Below are 16,311 nucleotides of genomic sequence, written 5' to 3'. Positions count from 1 at the left end.
ATGGTACAGGATGTAGCGTGGCACAGCAGAGCGTGGCTTTCGCCGCATAAATTGCAGATTTCCGCGCAAAATGTTGCGTTTACTTCACACAAGAGCAGCCATTTTCCCCTGTTGCCATGAGAACGTTATGAAGTGACTTAATTACGCGACGTGAACATCATCGAAAAGCTACAAACCCCGCGATGAAGCCATGATGAAACCACAGTTTTTGCAAGTTCCTGCAATTTTTGCAAGTTCCCGCAATTTTTGTAAGTTCCCACAATTTTATCGCATAAAATTGCATAAATATCCCGCATATTCCATCGCATTTTTTAAGAAAACATGCCGCATAATCAAGGATTTTTGTCCGCAACAATCACAAAAAAACTAGTGGTTAGTGCAAGTGACACTAGCGAAGCCAGCTAGCTAAAGTTATCAATCTGCCTCTGTAACAAAACTCTTCAGAAACCTCTTCACCCCTCACCCAAAGGGATTTGCGAATCTTAGCTATACATATTAGCTAGTTGTGTATATAATGTAGGTTTCAGTTGTTTGGTCTGGTCTTGGTCTTAACTCAGTCTCGCCCTGTCATGGTCTTGTCTCGGTCTCGATGCACTCTGGTCTTGGTAATGACTTGGTCTTTGGTCAACACTGGAACACGGTGTAATTGGGGGCTTCATATGCTTTGTCTGCATTGTCTTTACTCATCTCATCAGACTTGGGCACCAACACTATGTTGTGATATGTTGTTTCTTGCCTGAAATAGTTTTGCAAGATTTGTTACCATGTCAGTATGTGCAGAGTTTCTTCAGTCTGTTCATGATTGACGGAGGTTATTAAGATGTCAGTCTGTCACTGTTGACAACAGCGTTAACAGCGTATGCATGTGAATCATTGGCGAGAGAAGTGTTACATGTTTCTACATGCTCACTGTATAGTACACTCTGTCAGTTTTGCTGAAACACTCACTGTTGATAGTGTGAGAGATGAGTATCCATGCCAGTTGTTTTTTGCAGATGTTGTCTTACTTCCTTTTGAAAGAAAGGTTAAAAAACAGCTTAGTGTAATTGGAATGAGTTTGAGGATTGGGATGTGATCACCCATATCTTTGACATTGAAGCCAAGAGTAGGTATTACAATAATTGCAGCCTCTCGTGACTCTTTAAACCCCCAGTTCTCTCTCTGGGTTTTTTCTTCTTTGTCATCTATCAGGCAGAGTAATTAAGATTACAAAATACTTTCTCTCAAACTATTTGTCCACTAAAATGGATATGTAATTCTAATTCTTCAGAAGTTGATTTTAATTACCTTTTTATGTACATATCTGTTACAGAATTGGATCGTTTACACGTTTATGACACACTGTGCAATGTCTTGCACAGTCTCTTGTGCCAAAAGGGATTTAAAGAGTGAGTTCCTTTTGTACTATCCAGACCTTCATTTTTTTGTGTGTGATTGAGCTGACAAATTGAAGCACATAAGTAGGGGGTTGATTTTAAGCAAACCCCCCACTCTCACTTTGAATCAAGCAATCACAAAGTTTTACTGTATGGCTTCATATGATTTACTCACCATTATGGCCCTGTTCAGATCTGACATTAATATGCACCTTGGGTGATCCGATCACAAGTGGACAGCTCTAAGTACAGGTGTGGAGGCAACCAAAACGCAGTAAGGATGTATTGAGAACCGATCGCTCAGACCACATGGAAGTGGTCTGGGATGCATATGGCCAAATTATTTTTGCAGTGTGTACTTGATTGCCTTCTGGGCCACATTTAAGTACGGCCTATCTGCCAGGTGTGAACTGACGTATTTAGAGCTGTCCACTTGTGATCGGATCACCCAAGATGCATATTAATGTCTGGTCTGAACAGGGCCTATGCTGTTCTTGTTCCTTTGCACATGATTGAGAAAAAAAAACGTTAAATCCTTCACACCTGTGGCAAAAAAAGATTTGCCTTACTATCGCAACAGTATCTGAAAGAGGATCAAACACTGAGAAAAGTAGCAGCAAAAACAGCAGAAATTAAAAGTTTTGCTTTGAACAAGGGAAATTGATTATCCATTTACGTCACTTCCCCTAACCCACTCAGATATCTGTTTTTGTTAAGGTTTTGGCAATTATTTTGTTTCTCTATTAATGTAAGCCAGTTAAATAAGTATTTAAATGTTTTAACTAACTTTCGCCACAAGAGAGGAAGTGGCAATGCCTTGGTGTTTTCTCAGCTGTGGGAGTCAACTCACCTTTGTCTTTTGCCTTTGTCAATGAGTACCCGAAGACTGGAGAGAAGTCCAATGAGTCATTAGAGGAAAGAAGAGTAGGTGACCTAATGGTGTGTTCATGGACCTGGGGTGTTTGTTCAGAAAATGAGTGGATGTGACTCATCCCTCAAACAGAAAAAGACAATAATCGGGCCACTGAGCAAGAAGAAAGAGCTTTGGTTATGTGACTACTCATGAGTGTGTATTGTAAATCCCCGTGTTGTCTCTGGTGTGTTTCTCTTTGGGGGTGTAGCTTGGGGCAATGTTGCTTCTTCCTGATTCCTGAGGCTGTGTGGCTCTCATAAAGAGACAGCAAAGAGGATTGGCTTTATCTCCATGTCAGATTTAGGATAAAACAAAAGCCTTAATCTTTGTGATGCACATCTTAACTTCAATTCCCCAAGGTTTTTACTTATTGATGTCAAATGTTACCATGTCTACATCTTTTGCATATTTACTTTCCAGTGTGGCCTATTAGTTTGGCTTGATTACACAGCAACGTCTTCAAAGCTAATACTGCAAATGTGGCATGAAATTCTTTCAAACCAGACATCTCACTACTAGTACTCATTTTTTCAAATAATTGTAATGTGTGTATGTAATGTGTGTGTGCGTTCTAGCCCAAAGCATAAATGTGGTTAATTCACCCAACTAAGGGGTGTAAGCGGATGCAAGGCCTCCCTCAGGTTTCCTTTAAAGAGTCAACAGAGAAATCAATATGTCTCCACCTCCCCTCTTACAAACTTTTGCCCTTCAGGCAAACATGATGTGGTATGTGTGTGTAAATGTCTGACTGTCTGCTTTTCAGTCTGTGTGGGTATTAGCGACTGTGCACAGAAATGATCGTATGTACAAACTGCTACATATTCACACACTTTTATCTCAGTAAGATTCAATTGAATCTCCTGCTGTGTTTATTTCTTTCACATCGGCATTTTGTTTCAGGGGACTGAATTTTTCATTAATGTTACATTATTATTTAGTGTTTCTGGCAGTACCTATCTGTGATAGTTTGCGGGAAGAATATTTGGTTGAGGTCATTAAAATAATTTTGTCTCCATGTAGCATGCAGATTAGGAGATATTTTCTATCAGAACTGAGTTCAAGCTTAAGTTAAAATTAAAGGAATAGTTTGACATTTTTGGGAAATATACTAATTCATTTTCCTGCAGTGAGTTGGACGAGACGATCGAGACCACTCTTATGTCTATGCGCTAAATTGGTATGGAGCTGAAGCCAGGAGTCCATTAGTTTAGCTAGCATTACGGCTGGAAGCAGGTGGAAAATACACCTCTAAAGGCTCACATTGTATCCTATTTGTTGATGCATATACATACAAACTACATACACTAAGAAACCAAAATGTTATGGTTTTACCTGGAGTTACGTGCTGTAACCATTTCTTAGTGACCTTACGGTGCTAACAAGACTGTGGAGCTATAGCCAAGAAAGCCAACAATTGTATGTCCCAAAATGTTGAACTATTCTTTTGAATAAAAACTAAACCTTGAAAATGAACACAATAGCTGACTAATGGTGAGTGTGAGATGTGGACCGCGTGATGCACCATGGGGAAGCTACCTCCTACTGTACACTGTGTCAGATGACCAGGACATGTGATGTGGCTAAATACAAGGGTGCATGCAGGTTAAACACAAAGTGCAGGTTGCACTATTATATTACAATAAGCAATTTCTAAATTCCTGGCATAAATATCTAAGCTTCACATTACTGAAATTACCACACTGTTACAGCTTTCCATTAACTGATTTCCTTCCTTGTATTGTCACTTTCATAAAGACTGAGAGAGTGTTTTTTTCATTAGCTCAAGCCATGGCAGGCTTGAAAGTGAAACTCTGAGTTCCTGGTTACAAAAGTTTAGGACCTACTGACCTTTAGCTGACCTCACATAAACCATATCTAACATAACAACAAAAAGAGAAATCAATCACCACCCTAAAAATATGTCCAGAGATTTTAGGTGAAACCATATTGTTTCTTCAGTTGTGTAGGATCTTCCAGTGGGCCTTACAAAATATAACTACAACTTTTTTCTCTATTTAAATGCCCATTTTTTTAGTTCTCCAACAGGGCATGGAATTGAGCTTTTAAGGGCATTTCTTGAAAACATAGTTGAGTTTTATTGTCAGGAAAAGGAACTGGTAGCAACACAAAAAAACTCTATTCATTGAGGACAAAAGGCACGCTTAGTGTTTACTTCTTGGTTGATCCTTGAACTTTGTAAAGGGAAATGGATGTCATTCACATTGGAATAGAATATATTCCCTTTCTACTCAGTAAATGCTAGTTATAAATTCAAAAATAGAAGCATCATGCATATCTGAAGCACCATGGTCATTTTAGGATTCTCCTCTTGACTTTACCCTGTTGTGTTCTGTGCCATTTTACTGCAACAGCAGCTTTTACTGCCTCAAAACTGCCTGTGTCTGTCCCAGTTTCCAAAACAAAGTGGTAACAGGCTGTGAACATACAGTATCTGGTGTGACCGTCAAACAGCTCAGCAAACAACCAGGATAAAAGAAAACTTTAATTTCTTACAACATTTCTTTCAAACAAGCATAACAAGCATAACAGCTCATATCTGGTACATGTCTTATCTTGTGATCAAACTGTATCAAAAATGATGTTGCTAAACCCTTATTCTGTCTGTCAGAGATGGATCGCTAAGCCAGCATTCTATGTTTGAATATGACTTTTTCTAAATTCTCTTTTTAAATGTTGTGATGCAATTACATGCATAAAATAAAGACTGAAAATAAGCTCCAAGATGCCTGGGTTAGAAGTTTGTGGTTCCAGCAGGAGCAACACATTACCCTTGTGTTTAAGCCAAGGCACTGGCTCGTAAAGATTATTGATGATGTACACCATGTGCTACGAGTGCTGAGCAGGATGAGGCAGCATTAAATCTCACTGATGTATAGGCCTCTTTTTTCTCTCTCTCTGTCCTGGGAGAGGAAGAGAGAGAGGCTGACAGATGAAGAAGAGAAATTAAAAAGTTGCAGGAGGAAAAAATGCCAGCCACAGCTGGTACATACATGCTTTTTTATGTTTCTTTATATAATTTTCTTCTTTTTTTTCTTGGCTGCATCAGTGGCATTTCTTCGTCATGGTTAATCTGTGTGTCTGTGTCAGTATGTGTGGAAATGCAATTGCTGAGAGCGCAATATGCACTTCAGACAGGTACATGTATCAACAAGTATTTAATAAAGATGAATGTGATATGATAACATCGTGTTTACCCACAGTAGTTACCTGTGTGGTTCTTATGGAGGTTATGGTCTTATCAACCCCTCTAACAGTATTGCTTTCCCAGCAGCAGCAACTTAGCTTAGCTTTTTAGCTTCTGTCTGTCTAAATATGAAACTGATAACTCAGGCATTCCCCTCTGTCAGAAAAGTATGTCAGTGTTTGCTCACCAAAAAAATCTGCATTTATTTGCAAAGACAAACTGTGCCAGTTTCTCCACAGACTCAGTAGCTTTTGTGTGGTTTTGCTTTTAGAAATGGATGCCAGGAGTCAAGACAGGTTTTTTTTTGCGGTTAGCTTTAAATGTTTATGAGCTGTGCTGCTTTAGGCCGTCTATAGTGAGCGTGGTGAACAAAATATTCATAAATAAGAAGCCTTAGAGACTTTTCATTGCCAGCGTAAAATAGGAATCGTATAGTGTTACATTGTACTAACCATTTGTTTACAGTGAGACCTGATCTATGCTTATCTCAGCCCCAACGAGGGCCTTAAGCTATCACATTCATTATAAATTAATTAGAAGGATAGTTAGGGTGTATATCATGGTGCTCCAAATCAACAGCGAAGCAGCAGTGCACCAAGTGCTTGTTCTAAAATGGCGCAGTGCTGATATCAGAAGCTGCTACATCCTACTGGTTAATAACTGTGTGCAGCCTAACTGTGGCTTATTCAAAAATAATCAAATCAATTTTAAATGTATACCTCATTTGCCAGCAGAACAGACAGACATTGTGCTATAATTGTCATGTGCCCAGCAGGGTCTCGGCCTGTCGTAGTTAACATAATGACTGCCAGTACAGAGAACTACCTCGCCCTGCTCTGAAGCCATTAAGATCAGTGTGACCCATGTGCACTCAATTATGAATTCCTGGTTGTACTGTCAGTGTAAGAAAAGAAAATCCATAACACAGATACTTTTTTCTATCATTTTATCCTCAATTATTTGTCTGACTTTTCCATTTCTCTTTAGCCTCTAATCCAACAGCTAGTTATATTGTTACATCTGTTTCTGAAGAAGAGCAGAGCTGTAAAACAGAGAATGTGTGCTGTTTATTACCAAAAAAAGAGTAAGATTTATTCCTGCTGCACTGCACTTTGTACTTGTTGCAACTAGAAATAAAACAGACTTCCTGGCCACATATGGAATCTCTCATCTTTTGCTTTTGATAGTGAGCAGGTTTCCTACCACTTCACATAATTACACCTCACAACACTTAAGTCTTTGACATAACTGAAAGTGTGGTGAGTTTCTTCCACTCCATATTGGAGAGTTCAATAGCTCCTGGCATGTAGCGCCCCCAGCTGTACAGCTAATAGGATTTCAGGTTGATTTGTTTCATTATGCCCACACTGGAGTTTCTGTCCTCGTGAAGGTTTATGCCTCTCATGCAGTTTTTATTTGACGCTAGCGCAACTTGTTCAATTAGGCTGTGACTAAAAACTTTACTTTTTTGGCAAGTTTCTTTCCCCCTAAATATGAAACACTAAGACATGGGTTTGACAGCCGCCCTGTGCCTCTTTAAAATGTCCTCCCTTTCTTAAATCTGGGGATTTTTCTAAAGGGGAATAATACGATTTGACTGTGTGATGAGGTCATTGGTGAGACATGCATGCTTTCCAGCTAGGCAGCTAAAGCTATCATGAGACTGATGCAGCATTTTCGCCTGAGCTGCGGGGAGCAAATGGAGGGGATTTCCGCTAAACTGGGATGCACATGATATTTTTGTGACAGCAGTTTCTCTGAACTCGCCCCTTTTTTTGTTGCACTTTTATCTCCAATCTTTTTTTTGTTGCACTTTTATTTCCAATCTTAAACACATATTCCAGTTCATCACAATAATTAAATCAAAAAGGGTCAGTATGTTATCATTTTAGAAGCAGTGGAAGCTGGATAGGAGCACATTTAATAGACCATTCAACCGAATGAAAGGATAAAAAGATGTAATCCCTTTTATTACTATACTTTGAATACTGCTCCGAGAGAAACAGTGGAAATACATTTTCAGAATAATTTGGCTGTGCAAAAGTCAATTGTTTGCATCTATGATTTGTAGGGGCTGTTTATCGGCTTCAATTGTGTCCTTGTATAATACTCAGCCAAATAACCATTTGTCATGATCCTTCCCAGCCAAAGGTTTTTGCAAGACGCCCAGCAGAAGAATTTAGATGGTTGTGATAGGCATCAGAAACTCTTATATAACACACGTTGTTATATAATATTTGATTTATTATGACCAGAGAGACTGGAGAAAACAATAATGTAAGGCAGAACGGGCAGGACCCATTATGGCGTTATACAACAGCAGGTGAAACAAGGATATAAATCAATATATTCATTTTGGAAACAGGGCATAGTGTGTTTTTTTGCATGGAAAGTGTAATAAGTCTCATCTGTGTTCCACCATAGCAACATCACAGGTCCACAAATATATTAGCACATGCACAGGTGTACACTATCTGGACAGATGATGCATGGAAGTTGGGTGGTGATGGTGACACTGTGGATGTACGTCTGTCCCTGCAGGCTTGTTGTTTCCTGAGAACAGATGCTGGGTCTGCTAAGCTTTGGGGATGCCACTGACCTGTGCAGCTCCCTTCTTACTGTCAGTCTAAACCCTGTTCGAACATCCTGAAAGTTTCAGCACCCCATACTGGCCAAGTTTATTCTCTCCTTAAGGCTGCAAGAGAGAGCTATTGCAGCCCTTTCTCTCTCTAACTTCCTCTCCTGTCTGTAACTTGAAGGTTGACTCAGAAAAAGGGTCCTAGTTTTGGAACATGCAATTAAAAACTTAAATTAAAAAGGTTATTTCGTTATGAGACACTAAGATGATGTCTCATAAATAATACATTTATTATTTATTAATAATCTGCATTTGCCTGACAAATAATAGATACACAGTTTTTAGTGTTTTGTGATAACAGCCTTCCTCACTTTCATTTACACTCCCTTGCTTATTTAGTAGATTCCCTTCAGAAAAAGGCAAGTTGATTTAACTAAATGTTGCTGGAAATAAAGAAAATTTATAATAAAGTGTAATTGGGTCATGAAACATTCTAATAATAAAATGACAGAGGTGTAAGTGAAACCATGGGGTAATATTAGCATGCTAAAAGCAGTAGTGAATTGGGAGGCCAAATAGCTCAGTTGGTAGAGCGGGCACCCGTGTATTGAGGTTTACTCCTCAATGCAGCGGGCCCGGGTTCAACTCCAACCTGCTGCCCTTTGCTGCATGTCATTCCCCCTCTCACCCTCTTTCATTTCTTCAGCTGTCCTGTCAATAAAGGCCTAAAAATGCCCAAAAAATATAGCCTGACAAGCCAGACCCACATCAAGATATTGGGTCTGGGAACTTACCATTGGCAAGGCTCAATCCGAGGGGCGGGATAAACGGTTGTCTTTCAAATTCCCTCTGCACTCATAACCAACCAGAGCAACGCTAGTTGATAGATTAAACTATTGCCGTATCCGGTCGGCAAAACTCCGATCTTCCTTTTTTAAGAATGACTTCAGTGCTTAACTCCCAGTCTTCCAGAGTCGCGGCTAAAGCAGATTCGAAAGACCGCTGTTCGCCAGCAGCAGCCATCTTCTTTGTTTTCAAGTAGCAGGAAATTCACGTGGAACCGTCGCAACTCTGCCGTCCTTATGTTAAGCCCGCCCACCGACTCTATACACAATGTGATTGGCCTGACCATAATTTGGTTTTTCGAGCTCCAAGCCAACGGAGAGTTGCTAGACTGACCCTGGTTGCAAATTACATTTGCTGCCGCTAGGGTGCATCTAGATTTCTAGGCTACAAAAAATAATCTTTAAAAAAAGAAAGAAAGCAGTAGTGAATTTATGTAATTTGACAGATTTCTTCTTGTAGATGTATGGACATCTATGGTCTATCATCACAGCTTCACACTGTGACCATATGGAGCCACATAAATGCTCTAGCTGGAACAAGAAAGCAACTCTGCTCTCTTGTCCTCTTTATGCTCTTGGAGACGGAATATTAATTGTGATCGGAACCAAGTGTTTCTCAGTGCTGCATATTTTATAACACATTTGTTTGTTGTTGTGTGATCCCCTGAAATCCTTTTACAGGCAGGCAGGGAGCGTCTCATATCTATGGAAAGTCGCGAAGGGTATGCGAAGTTGCTGATTGAGACCCACAGTTCATAATACGACAGCTGGCAGTTAATTTGATGTGCAACCAGCAATCATCAATTATTCATTGTTGAAACATTTTCCAGAGTAGCAATAAAGGATGCTTTTATCAATAGGCAATGACCACTTTAACTCCAAATTCCTTGCAGACATGTTTTGCATAATAAATATTTTGACAGGCAGATGCAGCACTGCAGCTAGCTATAAGGGCTTGCTTATGGGGAAAGCACGTGTTCATCTTTCTTTTGACATTACATAAAACATCTAATAAATATTTTAGTGTCATTATTCGTGGTCTATCTAAATACATTATATTAAGACCAATAATTCTTATATTTCACCAGAAGCCACTGAAGTGCACTTATGAGCCAAACACAATTAAGCTAAATGCTTTGTATTACTCTGTAAACCTGATAAGGAATCACATTTCTATTACAAAAAAAACAAACAAACATGTATTTACAGTTATTGTTTGCCCGGCTGCAATCATTTGAAGGTGTTACATAATAGAGGGGAAGTATGAAAGGCAGAGATGGCGATGGAGTGATGAACAGATGTGGAGCAGGTGGGGAGAGGAGAAGAGCCTGACCTGACAGGTTCACCGCCTAAACCAGATGGTGGCCTGGCATAATTGTCCACCATTTTACACAAACACACTCACTGTCTAGGGGTTATTGACAGTTGAAATGATCCTACAAAAAGCACTGTAGTCTCTAAACACAGTTTGTTATTTAACGCTTGAATGCCAAAGTGTAAAGATGGCATGTCTGTGTTCATACTAAAATCAGGAGCTGTTAGGACCAAGCTGTTAGGGGTAAGATTCTCTGTGAATTTAAGGCTTCAGTGTTCCAGTTTTGAATCACAGTCTGTTAATACTTTGACCTGACTGGTCACAATTATCTAAAGATTGCACCACAGCAAAGCTTCTAAAACACTGCAGTCAGAGATTATGTGATATCAAGTGTGGTACCAATAAAGGCATGCAGTAATGAGAAGAAATATATTGGGTCTCATTGGATTGGTAGAAATTTTTCTCTTCAGCAGTCCCCCATTTCAGACTGATCTCATGAAGTGGCATATGTATGACACGCCAATTCATATGCCATTATTAGTGTGTTATCAAGACGCATATTCACCTTTTAGCATGTTTATCAATGCCGTTTGGCCTCCATTGACTTACATTACCTTGCGATTGTGTGGGAATTGACGCCGTAGCGTGTTGTAGGAAAGGGCTAAAATCCGCATAGGGAGGTTGGTCGGGGTGGAGGATGTTTGGTCGGGGTGGAGGACTTTCACCCAGGAGAGTGGGGATCATGTTGCACGTGACGTTTCCTTTGTGTCCCTCGTGTGATGTTTCCTTTCCATGTTTGTTCTTTTCCTAAACACAACCGGTTCTTCTTTTCCTAAACCCAACCCGTGTGGCGTGTCACGTTTCCTAAACCCAACCCCGTTCTTCTTTTCCTTATCGGTTCTTCTTTTCCTAAACCCAACCCGCGTGTGACGTTTCCTAAACCCAACTGTAGCCTCGCGATAACATATAGCCTCGCGATAACACGCCACGTGGCTTTAGAAAGTGGCGTGTATGTTTGCGCTGTGACGTTGCAGACTGCCGTCCGCTGTATACAGCGTAGACATACAGGCGGATAGTTCAAAATACGTACAGATAACACGCCACTTGGGAAAGTGGCGTTTATGTTTACGCAAAGTCATGTTATCACGTTGCCCATTTACCTTGGCTCTCCGCAATTTTCTCTGGCTTTTGTGAAGTTGTTGGTCAAGAACGAATGCCCATGTTGTTATATTCAGTCTGTCCTCATGAACTGTTTGTACATATTGCTACAAAAAGTAATACATGGTCATTTGTATGTATTTCAAGTATTTACAGTATTACTGTATTTACTGCCCCCATTGACATTTGATTTATTTTGCCCTGTACTGCCCCTAGAAATGATTGACGGGATAGTGGATGGGTCCCAAAGCACAGGACTTTCACCCGGGGGAGCGGTGTTCGTGTCCCGGAAGTAAGGGGCCTGGTGTTTTAACCCAAACACTCTAATCTTAACCAGCCAGTTTAGTGCATAAATTTAACTGTCACGACCGGTACCTATTAGTGACCCGGTCGCCATGGTTTCCTAAGATATCACACGAATCATACATTTTCGTACCATCATACATAGCCGTTGATGAGTATACATTGTTATGTATGAGTATGGTAATGAGAACCATGAAGACTCATCCATTCGGGCCAGTAAACCAATAATGATCTGAAAGCTGCAAAAGCTGATTCACAATGGGATCGGCAGTACTAGCTACTTCTTCACATTACAAAAGAGTATGTGTGCATAAATATTTGTATGTATTTACAGTATATAGTTTGTTCAGCAATGTGAAGGCATTTTCTCTGCATTGTGAGTCCTTTTGTTTCCTCTGTAATTTAATTGATCCTGACAGTAGTCACTGAGTAAGAGAAGCACTTTTTTGATTTACTTTAGTTAGATATTTCTTTACTAAGTATTTCTGCTCAGTCGAATATTCAGACCTGAGATCTGGGAACAGGTTGGCTTGTGGTCTTCAGATCACCTGCAGCTGCTCTTACCTGACTCTGAAGCTGGCACTTCTCTGCTTTGTAATCTCTGATACCTTTGTTGACCCAGTCTTGGCTGTCACGTACTTTGCTTTACATATCTGAGATTGTCTGACTGGAAGACTGATCAGCACTGACCAGTCTTCACCACAGAATGATAAACTCACGTTATCTCTAGGACGTAATCTGTCTAACCACAGCTTCATGGATGCTCCCACTTGCATTCAGACATGTGTGTGTGTGTGTGTGTGTGTGCGCCCAGCCACCCACCCAGAGACGGAGAGAGCAACAGTCAGACTGGCAGACAGACAGAAAAATAGTCATGGGACCCCTCTGACCCTCTGTGCTATGTTCCCCGGGTGAGTTATGTCTTATTGTTCCTTTCTGTCACTGTTGCAGCGGGCCACAGGACAATCAGACTGGCCTCATAGTGCCACATTCACTTCTCCAGCCCGGGTCTGATCTCACACCTCTCACTTCACATTCTCATTACGTTGGGCTGTTATTAATTTATTTAATCAATAGCTGTTTAACTTCTCCTACACAGAAATCTATAATGGCAGGCGCATTCACCAAGCTGCTACATCAAGTTATGAGCATGAGTTGTGGTATCTTGACACAGATGTGTTTGTGACGGGTTAAATATGGGGTTCAACGCACAGTGTTGTGCATTATTTGCATAATGTAAGAATAGTCATCATCTTCAGACTGAAACTGGTAAAGTGATTAACTCAGAAGATTTCTCTTCATGCACTTTCGGAGTGTTCAACACTGACTCAGAGATCATACTAGACCAGTGTCCATTGTTGCCATCGGCTAAACTCTCCAGCCTCCCTGTTGAATATTATGAAACTGGCTTTAAAATAGAGAGCAGAAGCTCACCAGGGTTTTGGGTGATTTGAGGCTAAATATATGAAAAAAGGCAGCTCGGTCCACGAGCTAGAGTGGGATCTGGTTGGATGGCAGCCAAGGCCTTTGGTGCCTCTTTTTTTTGTACTCTGTTCTGCTCTTTGGTAGAAAGATGCCCTGCAAACTGAAACCTACTGTGAGCCAGCAAGACACTGACTCTGAGGTTCTGGGTACTGAAGTGAAAATGACTCTGCAGCAATACTTTTCACTGTCAAACCTATATGATACACTAGTTTTCCAGTGTATCATAACACACATAAAAACGTACGACATTTGTGTTTATTAATGCATTTATCCACAATTATACAGTTAATTCATGATTAACAATATAATATAGCAATATTGTAATACTATAACATAACTTAATGAAATATGAAAGAAAGTATGTTTTTATTAATGGATTATATTAATATATATGCTATTGTATTTATTTCTATTAATATTCATTACATTTGGTGAAGGTTTTATTTATAAAGCCTTATTTAGTCTCTGTGACAACTGATAAAGTCCATGAGATGTGGTTGAAAGGTCTGGAAAATATCTGGAATCTAATATCTGTTTTCTTTTTGTCATGCTACCATTTCCAAGATCAAGAATGAACCTTCAAACTCTACTAATACTCACTGTATTAGTGAAATAGTTTTAAACCCATCTGTGAATAATTTATTTTAGTATTAAATAGTTAAAAACTGCTTTATAAAATACTGTAAGGATGTATTACTGTGTTATCAATATAGTAACTGTTTAAATATTAATATATTAATAAAAATGTCCTTATATCTGCGTCTAATGTTATATGCTGCTAATAAATGCTAAATGGGGGGGGTCAAAGGAAAGCGTTAGAATAGCTCAGTAGTGGCCGTGTTGGCTCAGTGGGTAGAGCAGGCGCTCATATAATTAGAGGTTTATGCCTCGACGCAGAGGTCCAGGGTTTGAGTCCGACCGGTGACAATTTCCTGCATGTCTTCCCCCTCTCTCTCACCCAACTGTCCTGTCAAATAAAGGCGGAAAAGCCCAAAAATAATCTTTAAAAAAAGAATAGCTGAGTAAAGCTGTTAACATTGTTTTTACACTGGTAGACATGGGTGTCATGTGTTGTATCTGGTCCAACAGTAAAATTAAAAATAAATTATAAAACTTTATTTGAAAATGTGATTTTTTTTTTTCTCCTGTCTTTGACTCAGATATCTAAGTGATAACTGCTGAACCTTCATGTTTTCATGTATGGGAATTTCAGCAGCATATCCCCATAGACATTTCAGCATGGCAGCGTTTTTTCAGCATACCCAGCAACAATGCAACAGCTGGATTAAAGGGGCCACATGACAAGCTATCATGTTGGATTCTCATCCAGTTCTATTTATAATACCCAGCAACAATGCAACAGCTGGATTAAAGGGGCCACATGACAAGCTATCATGTTGGATTCTCATCCAGTTCTATTTATAATATGACCCATCTTTACTGAATTTCACAAATGTGTCTGGCACAAATTTTCCCATCTTTTAAAATGTTTTTAAGCTGTCTTGAGACCATGAAGCTACTGAATCTCTTTTCCTGAGTCTATTGACATTTGTGTTACTGGAAGCAAATTGCCAAAGTGGCTGTCATTTCACTCTCTTTACTCAAGTCATATTATACAAGCGCAGCCAAGTTTGATGTCTTCCAAGACACACAGGTGGCTCATTCACTGGGTGACTGCAGGAACGGTTCCTCCATAGCAGACTGCCACTGGCTGAGGCTCCAAACTGAATAGCTTCAGGTGTAATCCTCACCTGCTCTCTCACTATTAAATCCCAACAGTTATGATTTGTTTTGTCTCCCTTCTCCATTTGTTTGGGTCTCTTTTCAGCAATGGCAGGATTTAGCATGAATGGATTAGTCACTGTTTATACTGTTCATGTAGGAAGAAAGTGATGTCAAGGCATTTCCACTTTCACATGGTGCCATGAGTCCAATTCACATTCACGAGCATATGCACATACACACAGCTGCACAGATATTGTGCTGTATACAGTTGCAGTACCTGCCTCTGGTTATCTGCTCCATAAATGACTCTTTGCTCTGAGTCAACATCTCATTCTTTATTATGTGATTAAAGCAGCATGAGAAATAGATGCTGATGCACAAAGCCTCCATGCTGACACACCTGATCCACTATATGAGTGCACATTTTCTCTTTTCATGTTGGTGCTGTTTCGTAGCAACTGTCGCTTTGAAGTTCCATTGTTTTGTGCATCTGAGCCACTACACAATGAACCACAGTAGTAAATGTCCAGATCATGTCTGTCAGTGTGGGGTTTTCTGTGCTTGTGTGCACAAGAGGAGGGGTCTGTGGAGGAGAGTGGCCTCCCCGCTCCAACACATGGTGCCCAGACTAAACAACAAGATGAATGTTTCCTGAGTCTAACCTGGCACAGAGGCTCCCCAATCTGCCCATGTGGCTTGATGGACTGACTGAATGTATTGCATTCAGAGCAGAAAGAAAGGACAGGTTATAGGAGAGAGAGAAGAAAAAAATGAGTAGAGTGGATAGGAAGGCAGAGGAGAGAGGTTTAGTTTGTTCATTTCAAGTTTGGATTCCACCTTAAGGATAACTCCAGTTTATTACAAACTGGGTCTTATTTTTATAGTTTCGGCCATCAATTTGATCTGTAATAATAGCATTGTACTCACTAAGTTGATAGTTGAGCTCTTGGAACGCAGCATTAAAGTCAGACTGTCATACAGGGTATAAAGGCGAACTCCACCGATTTTACACATCAAGTTCAGTTAATTAATCATGTGGAGTACTACTCAGCCTATGAAAACAGTTGTAAAATGTATTCTGTGGCTCTAGAGGGGGCTCTCCAAAGTCAGTAAAAAAACACCCTGATGATGTCATTGGGGTTATCTTGAATTGGGCTTGGAGACAAATTTAAAACATGAAGCCTACAACAAACTGGGGATGTGGAGTTTGACAAATGTGGGTGTTTACAAGGCATGAAGGGGTCTTATTAAAGATGCTATCAAGTTGGAAATGTGTTTTTGGAGATCGACTTTTACTAGGATACTAGGTACTAATAGTCAGGATATCACTGTCTCCACTGCTTCGACCTTTTCGTCACTTTTTAAGTCCCCCAGCTTTATCAAAGTGCAATACTAAATCATTGGAGTG

The 16,311-nt window shown here is 40.0% G+C and overlaps 1 protein-coding gene across 19 annotated transcripts in view; it reads left to right on the top strand.

Annotated features, from left to right (window-relative positions):
- Positions 1 to 16,311, top strand: part of si:ch211-285f17.1 (sickle tail protein homolog) — a 110,241-nt gene that overhangs the window by 26,823 nt on the left and 67,107 nt on the right. The window lies entirely within an intron of this gene.

The sequence above is a fragment of the Sander lucioperca genome, chromosome 23 (genome assembly GCF_008315115.2).
Source record: "Sander lucioperca isolate FBNREF2018 chromosome 23, SLUC_FBN_1.2, whole genome shotgun sequence".
In the NCBI taxonomy this organism is placed as follows: domain Eukaryota; kingdom Metazoa; phylum Chordata; class Actinopteri; order Perciformes; family Percidae; genus Sander; species Sander lucioperca.
This window is presented reverse-complemented; position numbering and strand designations above follow the sequence as displayed.